Source organism: Vombatus ursinus, unplaced genomic scaffold (assembly GCF_900497805.2).
Source record: "Vombatus ursinus unplaced genomic scaffold, bare-nosed wombat genome assembly UNPS02006779.1, whole genome shotgun sequence".
Lineage (NCBI taxonomy): Eukaryota > Metazoa > Chordata > Mammalia > Diprotodontia > Vombatidae > Vombatus > Vombatus ursinus.
Window position 1 is genome coordinate 5,763,507 of NW_020946557.1, and position 10,243 is coordinate 5,773,749.

A 10,243-nucleotide genomic window follows, 5' to 3' on the forward strand; every position below is an offset into this window, starting at 1 on the left:
CTCCATCAACACCTAAGTATCTATCAGTCCTCCCTTGCAGACTTTCTAATGAGAAGGTTTCCAGTCTTTTGGGATTGTGCCAAGTCTCTTTATTTAGCACGGAGAAGGACTGCGCAGCTCTTCTACGACCATTCATTTATTAACCTTAATTCTTATTCCTTGTCTCCCAAGCTGTCTGTCTTCAAAATATCCTCGTATTTGTTCTTTCTTTTGTTTTCTCAATATGGCAATAAGACTCTCAGAGGTACTATACTGAAATGTATCTGCAACTTGACCACCTTCCTCGTAAGTAAATAGCAAACAACCCTAGTCTCTATTCCGCTCACTGACATGGCTATTCTTACTGATTACAGATCTTAACAATATTGATGGTCTGATTAGACTCCAATTACAGCTTTCCCCAGTCTGGTATCTAACTGAATTTGAATACAAAGACTCCAAATTCACAAGCTTTCTCTGCCTTTAAAAAATATGGGCGATCCTTTATGGGAAGGAGCTCCTGTCTTTGCATAAATTTGAAAGACAGTACACCTACTTAGGCAGGGTGATTATAGGTTTTTACTGCATAGAAGGGTAAAGCCAGTTAGTGTAATATTTTTAAGTTCTCAGAAAAAGTCACTGACAAAATGAAGACAATACTTGGTGACACGAGGCAGAGAACTATCTCTTTGATTGTCTCTCTAAGATTTCAGCTGGAAATTTGTACAAAAACAAGAGCATAGGGCAGTGAAAAGGGGACTGAATCTGGAGTCAGAAGACCTGGGTTCAACCTAATTCAATAAAATTTAACTAACATTTATTAAGTGTCTACTATATGTGCTAGAGATACAAAGACACAAGGTTCTGAACCTCAAGTAGCTTACTGAGTAGATAAGTGAAAACAAAGTGTAAGCAAACTAAAGGACTGGAACTGTAACTGGATATGGGATTTCATTGACAAAATAACTCTCAAAGGAGGAAATTTCCATATAGACTGGCACGTTTTCTTATATCTTTCTGACTCTCTTCTCATTATGCCGCAAGGGAGTGGTAAAGATTTTAAAGATCAAGAAAGGCTTTATGCAAAAGATGATGCCTAAGCGCAGCCTTAAAGAAAACTAAAGATATTCCCCAGGTGAAAAATAGTCAAAGATTATGAATAAACAGTTCTCAAGGGAAGAAACCCAAGCTACCTTTAGTCATATGAAAAAAAAATCTATGTCACTAATAATTAGAGAAATGTAAATTAAAGCAACTCTGAGATTTTACCTCATGCCTATCAAATTTTAAATGGTCACAAAAATGACAAATGTTAAAGAGATTGTAGGATAAAAGGCACATTGATTCATTGGTGGTGGAACTATGAATTGTTACAGCCATTCTGGAAAACAATTTGGAACTATGCCCCCAAATTTACTAAACTGTGCATACATAACCTTTGACCCAGTGGTATCACAAATAGGTAAAGAAATAGAAGGTCCTAGATGCACAAAAATGTTTATAGAAGTTATTTTTATGATTGAAAAGAATTGGAAACTAAATTTCCCCCTCCCCCATCAATTGGGAAATGGCTAAATTAATTGTGGTATATGAATGTAAAGGAATATTATTGTGCTATAAGAAATTAAGAAAGATTATAAACAGTGTCTCTGATAAAGGACTCTTTTCAAAAATATGTAGAGCACTGAGTCAAATTTATCAGAATACAAGTCATTCCCCAATTGATAATAGTCAAAGGATGTGAATAGGCAGTTTTTAGATGAAGAAATTAAAACTATCTGTAATCATATGAAAAAATGCTCTAAATCACTATTGATTAGAGAAATGTAAATCAAAACAACTCTGAGATACCAAATCACACCTATCAGATTGGCTAACATGACAAAATAAGAAAGTGATAAATGTTGGAGAAGATTGGGAAAAATGGAACACTAATGCATTGTTGCTGGATTTGTGAACTGATCCAACCATTTTGGAGAGCAATTTGGAGCTATGTCCAAAGGATTATAAAACTGTGTGTGCCCTTTGACCCAACAATATCACCTCTAGGTCTATATCCCAAAGAGATAATATAAATTGAAAAAGTACCCACATGTACAAAAATATTTATAGTAGTTCTTTTTGTGCTGGCCACAAACTAGAAATCGAGGGGATGCTCATTAATTGGGGGATGACCGAACAAGTTGTGGTATACGAATGTAATAGAATGCTATTGTGCTATAAGAAATAATGAGCAGACGGATTTCAGAAAAACCTGGAAAGACTCACAGAAACTAATGCTGAGTGAAGTGAGCAGAACCAGGAGAACATTGTACACAGTAACAGCCACATCGTGTGGTGACTAACTTTCATGGACTTGCCTCTTCTCAGCAATGCAAGGATCTAAGACAACTCCCAAAAACTCATAATGGAAAACGCCATCCACATCCAGAGAAAGAACTATTGAGTCTAAATGCAGATTGAAGCATACTATTTGCTCTCTTTTTTGTTTTTGTTTTGTTTTGTTTCTTCTTTCTCATGGTTCCTCCCATTGGTCCTAATTCTTCTTTACAACATTGAAAATATGTTTAATATGAATGTATGTGTAGAGCCTATACCAGATTGCACACCATCTTGGGGAGGAGAGGGAAGGGGAGAAAATTTAAAATTTGAAAGCTTATGGAAGTGAATGTTGAAAACTAAAAATAAATTAATTAATAAAAGAATAAATAAATTAAGAAAGATATAGTTTCAGAGAAACCTGGAAAAATTTGTATGGACTGATGCAGAGAAAAATAAGATTAACCTGGAGAACAATTTATACTACAATGTAATATTGTATTTTTGAAAAGAAAAAAATGGAAAGACTTAAGAATGCTAATCAGTACAAGGAACAACCATAATTCCAGAGAATAGAATTTTGTCAGTTTTTAAAAAGGAAAAAAAAAATGAAAGACTTAAGAACTCTAATCAGTGCAAGGAACAACCATAATTCCAGAAAACAGTTGATAGAGAATGATACCCATCTCTTCATAGGGAGATGATATAGCAAATATACAGAATGAGACACATTTTTGGAGATGGTCAATACAAGACTTTCTTTTACTCATCTATATGTATTTGAAACAAGGGTTTTGATTCTTTTTTCTTTCTTTTTTTTGTCAGTGGGAATCAAGATTAGGATGAGAGAGAGAAAAGCAATTTTTATTCATTGGAACAAAATAAAATGTAAATGAAAAACAGCAAGCTAAAGATTTTAAGAGAGGATGATAAGAAAGGATTGCACTCTAGAAATTTAATCCAGGCTATGAAAAGACTTTGAAAATGGAGATGGAACATCATGCTTAGGGAGGAACAAGTAAACCAATATAGCTGGGAAATAGTGTGCATGAGGAAAAATAATGTGAAATAGGCCCAAAAAGTAGCCTGGCGCTCGATTGGCAAGGTAATAACAGCTTGGAAATTGCTGCCTGTGTGACCTTGGACCACTTAAGCAACCTCATTGGATCTCAGTTTCTTCATTTAGGAAATGAGTGTATAAGATCAGGTATTCTTCTAATTCTATGTCTATATTCATGATCCTAAGATCTTGGCACGAAATCCAGCTTTCCAGTCACCTTGAGAATACTTTTAGTTGAAACCTGGAGTGCGTTTGAACTTTGTAAAAGTTAGAGGTGTCAAATTAGAGCAGTTTTGTTTGCACAGAAGTCAAAGGCACAGAATCATTACCTTTAAAGTGCTAACTGTGCCCATAGCCAGGGGCATTTAGCAATGTGTACAAGAAACCTATGATCCTTATGGAATCTCATTATATACCCTCAAGGACATTTCCCCAAAATGGAATGGGACAGAGGGACTTCATGTTGATACAATGAGAGCCCTGAGTATACAGGGTCAGCACAGTATAGTGGAAAGGGAACAGGTCAGAGGAACTATGTTCCTGTCCTGGATCTTAAACTTAATACCTGTGTGACCTTGGATATAACTAAGTTTTCTTGTCCTCAGTTTCCTAATCTATAAATTGTACAGGTTGAACTTAGTTACCTTTAAAATCCTATGATCCAATGTCTCCTTTCTATCCCTAAAGATTTTCTCTGTTGGCTTCCCTACTGTACTAATAAGAGCTATCTGAAAGTGGGGCAGAGTGATTTGGAAAAGGGTTTTCCAGCCATATGCAAATACATGTTGGATGACTATATGTCAGGAAAGATGGAGAGGGGACTCAAGTTTCAGGTAGGAGTTGACCTTTCCAACTTGAGATTCTAAAGTGTTTATATTGCTTGAGATTTGAGTGCACCAGTTTTGGATTTTTTTTTTCTTTAATGTGTGCACTTTTATTTGAACTGGTCTTAAGTCAGTGTACAGATAAAGCTCCTCCCCTCCCCCAAGTACTGACACCTATCTCATGAAACTCGGAAAGAGGCTAAAGTCTTCATTCACATCTATGTTGGGGGCAAGGAGGGAATTTAGGGGACCATTCATTAAGGATCTGACAATTTAAAAAAAGGAACAAATATTATGGTGGAAGATATAAAAAGTTTTTTTTAAAGGATTACATAATTCACATGTAAAGCAATACTAGTACCTTCCCCACTCCCTACCTCCCTGTCTGGATTTTTGTTACATAGCTCCTTGCTCTAGCAGAGGACAGACTTCACAGAGGCAAGTAACTTTCTATAACAATGCATTATACAATATTTGGAATGACAATTAAAAAATGTACAGTCAGAGCCCTGAAGATGCACTGTAGAACTTTGGGGATGTTTACCTCCAACATACTTATACTGCTCATCACCTTCACTGTTCCAGTTTTTAAATCTTGAGTCGAGCATGAAAAAAAAATAAATAAATTCATGCCAATCTCATCTCTTTTTGGGGGACAATTATAGTTTCACACCCTTTGCGAAAACAACTGAAAAAAACATAAACAGTCCATTTAGAAGCATTTGCAGTGGACAATGGAGGGTCTAGATTCTTCATACTCCTACTTGTTGATCTACAACTGCTGGAAGGTGGAAAGAGAATCCAGGATGGAGCCTCCAATCCAGACAGAGTATTTGCACTCAGGTGTGACAATGATCTTGATTTTTATTATGCTGGGAGCTAGGCCTGTAATCTCCTGCATGCTGTCAGCAATACCTGCTGGGTACATGGTGGTACCACCAGACAATATGGTATTGGCATACAAATCCTTATTGGTGTCAATATCACACTTCAAGATTGAGTTGATTTTGTGGATTCCACAGGACTCCATACCTAAGAAAGCTGGTTGGAAGAGAGCTTCTGGGCATAGTAAGCTCTTGTTGCCAGTGGTGATAACCTGACCATTAGGAAGCTCATAGCTCTTTTTCAGAGAGGAGCTAGATGCAGCAGTGGCCATCTCTGGCTTAAAGTCTAGGGCAATGTAACACAGCTTCTCCTTGATGTCTCACGTGATTTCCCCCTCATCTATAGTAATGAAACTGTACCCTTTCTTGGTCAGGATCTTCATGAGGTAGTCCATCAGATCATGGCCAGCCAGATCCAGATGGAAGATGGCATGGGGAAGGGCATAACCTTCACAGATGGGCACAGCGTGCGTCCCACCATCACCAGAGTCCATCATAATACCAGTGGTATGACCAAGGAACAGCACAGCCTGGATGGCAACATACATGGTCTCAAACATAATCTGAGTCATCTTTTCTCTGTTGGCTTTGGGGTTTAGGGTAGTTTCTGTGAGCAACACAGGGTGCTCTTCAGGGGCCACATGGAACTCATCATAGAAAGTATGATGTCAGATCTTCTCCACATCATCCCAGTTGGTGACAATACCATGTTCAGTGGGGTACTTCAGGGTCAGAATACCTCTTGAGCTGGGCCTCATCCCCCATGTAGCTGTCTTTCTGGCCCACACCCTGATGTCTGGGGCACCCAACAATGGAAGGGAAGATAGCCCAAGGGGCATCATCTCCTGCAAAGCCAGCTTTGCACATTCCAGAGCCATTGTCAACAATGTGATAGCAATATCATCATCCATGGTGAACTTTGAAGTGGCAAGTTTAAACCAATAAGAGAAAGAGGAGGTGGTGCCACACCTGGAGTCTGGTGGGAGGCAAGTACACACTGGGTGGAAGAGCTCACAGCTCACACCAGATTTTTTTAAATGAAAATTGTTAACAATTTGAACCTTATCACAGGGTAGAGCTGATATCAGTTGGGAGGTTACCTAACCAAAATCTGCAAATGAATTTGTGATTTTACACTTCCACTTCAGCTACTTTCTCACACTGGACATGCCTCTATCCCTGCAGGCTCTTCTTCTGATTGATAAGTTTCTGCCCCAAATTTCCATTTGAGGAAATACATAGGCCAGTCATGCTCACTTCTAAACCACCTCTGCTCCTAACCCTCCGTACTTTTATGGCTTGTGCCCACTATCAATAACTCCAGGCCCACTGTTTTCACCTCCTTTTTACGTGTTCTTTTTCCCCACCAAGAGGGAGGGAGAACATTTTGGCCACATTGGAAGGAGTGAAAAAAAAATCACAGAGACTGCAAAACAGTGAGATGTTAGTATAGTAAAGAGAGGAGACTTTGATTCAACTCCCAGTTTTGACCCTTAATAGCCACGTAGCCTTAGACAATTCACAAACTCTGTGAGTCTCTCATGAAAAATGAAAATAGTAATACATGCACTAACTCCACCCCTCTCCCAAGGTTATTATGCTAATAAAACAATACAGCATCTTTATAGCACTGCACTTAATGCACTGTTTAAATTATTCCTAAATGTATGAAGGACTGTTGAGGTAAAGGTAGACAGGCATGGAAGCATTAGATTGTGAAAGGCCCTGAATGTCAAAATGAGCAGTTTGATCTTTATTAATAAGTATTAGACAACCACTGATGATTTTTAAGCAGAGGTGACATACTCAGATCTCTGTGCAAAGCTTAATTTGACAATAGATTCCATTAGGAAGCTATTGCAATAGTCCCAGCAAGTAAAATATGGACCTCTACCCAAGAAAAATAATAAAACTACTCATTCTGTCAGATGTAGTTAAGAAGTTGTGGGGTTTGCTGCTGAGGAAACCTAGTCCTTGGGGGTCCCCTCTCCCACTATCATAAGCACCACTACCCTGCAACTGTCCTCAAGTCAGAAATCCACCCCTTGTTCAAAGAACAAAGGCAGAAACTTGAGGAATAGCTCACAAAAAGACAAACCTTTTCTGTATTAAAATTATTGGAAAAGCAGCTATCCTAGAAATAGTAACTAGAAGAGAAAAGTATCTGGAGACCCAATCCAAAAAGTGCCATAAACTAATACAGCAAAAATAAAATTAATAATTTAACTAATAGAAAGGAGGGAGCAAATAGTCTTTAGGTTCTGGGAAGGCTGCAGCTAAGTCTTATTTAAATGCCATATTTTCTACATGGTTATCAATATACATTAGGCATTTAATAAATATTTATTTAATTTCTTGAAAGCTATGAAATACATTGGGAAAAAAAAGATTCCATAGGACTTGGTAACTGGTTGAATATGTGATGCAATGAAAAATCAAAAACAACATGGAGGTTTCAAACACTGGAGGCTGGACAAATTGATAGTATCATTGACAAATATGGAAAGAAGCACATTTTGAGTAAAGATAATAAATTCTGCCTTGGACATGCTGATTTGGAAGTGGTAGGGTCCAATGGGCACTTGGAAATGCATCTCTGCTGCTTAGAAGAGAGATTTGAGTGGAAATAAATACATAGAAATCATTTATACAGAGATAATTATTTTAAGTCATGGGAGAAGACAGAAGAGAAAAGAATCATGAAGAGAGAATTAGGAAGCACCCATTTTAAAGGGTATTTTTATTTTTGTTTTTCAAAAAGAAGGGCCAACAAAGGTGAAAGAGGATTTATGAGCTAAGAGAGAGTGATATTAATGAAACCAAAGGAATAATATCAAGGAGAAGGATATGGTCAATAGTTTTGACTGTAACATGGAAATCAAAAAATCATAAGAATTCAGAAATTGAGGTGGATTTGGAGCATTATTTCCTTTTAAGGATGAGGAAACTAAAGCCTAGAAATTTGAAGCGACTCTTCCAAAATCACACAGCCAGTAAGCAGCAGAAATAGAAGATGAGGACAATTAAGGACCATTGCAGTTGATAATAAGGGGACCATTAATTATTTTTGAGGGAGAAGCTTTTATATATAGGTGGGAATGGAAGTCATAGCTATTAAAAGGAAGTTTTAAGAGGATGATTCTTAATTTACAAATATTGATAGATAATGGAAGTTTCTTTTCTTCTACAAAGAAAACTGAGACTCTCACATAGACCACAATGTGCTAGCTTTAATTAAACACCATATTAAGTTGTTTTGGAATACTAACGAGCAAAATAATGAGAAGAAGCAGGCAGACCACTAAATACTGTTAACTCAGTAGATATAATAGTATATCAATCTGGTCTTTTGGAACCAATGATCAACACTGTGTTTTTCCACAGAACCATGGAAGAGGAAGTGAAATCATTGGATGCAGATTTTTTTCAAGATGTTTGTTGGTAGATAGTATAAATGTGGACATTAGTTTGTTGGGTTATGAGGGTCAACGAAAGTTTTAAGCAGGTACCAGCAGAAAGAAGATTTGAAGATACACACGAAAATAGTGGATAACAAGGATCAGGGCCATTGTCACAATCTAGCAGAAGTCAGGTAGTGAGAGTACTAGCATCTGTATCCAAAAACACTTGACATGATTTTTCTTCCTCATTTATCATCATGGTCTAGTACAAATGAGACAGAGTTGACAAGGTCCTAGTATAAACTCTCTGTTTAACAGAGAGTTAGCCATGTTTTGAAGTATAAACAATAATAATTTAATTATATGTAACAAGAAATTAGTCAAAAACAGTTCAAAATCATTAAAAAGATTACTTGTAATATGGATTTATATTAATTACATACCTTTCTCAAACCTATATTGTGCCTTAAGATGCTATTATTCATCATGATTAGCATGAAATATAAAAAACAAGCATCAAGAAAATGAAAACAGGTTTTCTACAGTTTTTCCAGTGATGTTAAAGTCATACAATATTCAAACCAGGGCTTTACAAAATTTCACAAAACTTCTTGATACATTAAAAACCTCACAAGAAGTTTCTTACTCAATAGTAAAAGAGAAAAATCCACATACCACTGGCCAAACACTTGTTCTTCTTGCCCCAGTAAAAATGAAATAATGCACAACAAATGCTTTTGGAAGACAAATAGAAAATACTGCAGAAGATTTAAAGAAATAAGTGCTAAAATGAATTATGCAATGTGGAATATGTGTTATACAGGTGTAAGAAATCACAGATGTTTCTAAAAATGTACAATGTGGAAGATTTGTCATAAGTTAGAGGAAAATATAGCTGTTTCCAATATAACAACATGAATTCCACTTATAGGATTGGTTAGGTTCTTTTTCGATAATGAAATATATTTTTTAAAACACTACTTTTTTCTGAGCCACTAAAAAAAAGATGTAGAGCTAGGTCATGATTAGGGCAAATAATGAATCCCCTGAAGTGATGAAATATATTCAGATCATCATTATTCAAAAGTATAATTATGTATTGGCCCCAAACGAATGGAAATATAAGGTGAGAATCCAATTTCAAATAAAGCAACCACTTCAGGGGATTCATTCTTCCCACTTATCCACACCCAGCTACCTAGTCTCAATAGTAAATTACTCAGTCATTTGGCCAACTAATCTTTATTAAGCATTTACTATGTGCCTGGCACTGTGCTAAGTTGTGGGAATAGAAAGAAAAACAAAACATGGCTGCATCCCTTAAGGAGCTCACATTCTGAGAGGTAACATGTAATTAAGTAAGTAAATACAAGATATATAAAATGTAAATAAAAGGTAATATCAGAGAGAAGGCATTAGTAGTTGAGAGACTGGAAAATGCCTTGAAAGATAAAATATAAGCTGAATTTAAAGGAAGGTAAGAAAACTAAGAGGCAGAAGTTAAGGAGACCATTCAATGCATGGGCAATAGATAGTTAAAAGGGGGGGGCAGTGAGGTGGCTCAGTGGTTAGAGCCCTGGCCCTGAAGTCAGGAGGACCTGAGTTCAAATCCAGCCTCAGACCAAAAACTTGACACTTACTAGCTGTGTGACCCTAGGCAAGTCACTTAACCCCAATCGCCTTAAAAAAAAAAAAGGAAAAAAATAGTAAAAAAAAAAGGCACAAAGTCATGGGATAAAATTTAGGATATGAAAAATAGGAAGTAGGCCATTGTAG

At 36.7% G+C, this 10,243-nt stretch overlaps 1 pseudogene; it reads right to left on the reverse strand.

The window, feature by feature from the left end:
- Positions 1–4,894: 4,894 nt before the first annotated feature.
- LOC114033207 lies at positions 4,895–5,977 on the reverse strand (annotated as a pseudogene).
- Between the last annotated feature and the right edge of the window lie 4,266 nt (positions 5,978–10,243).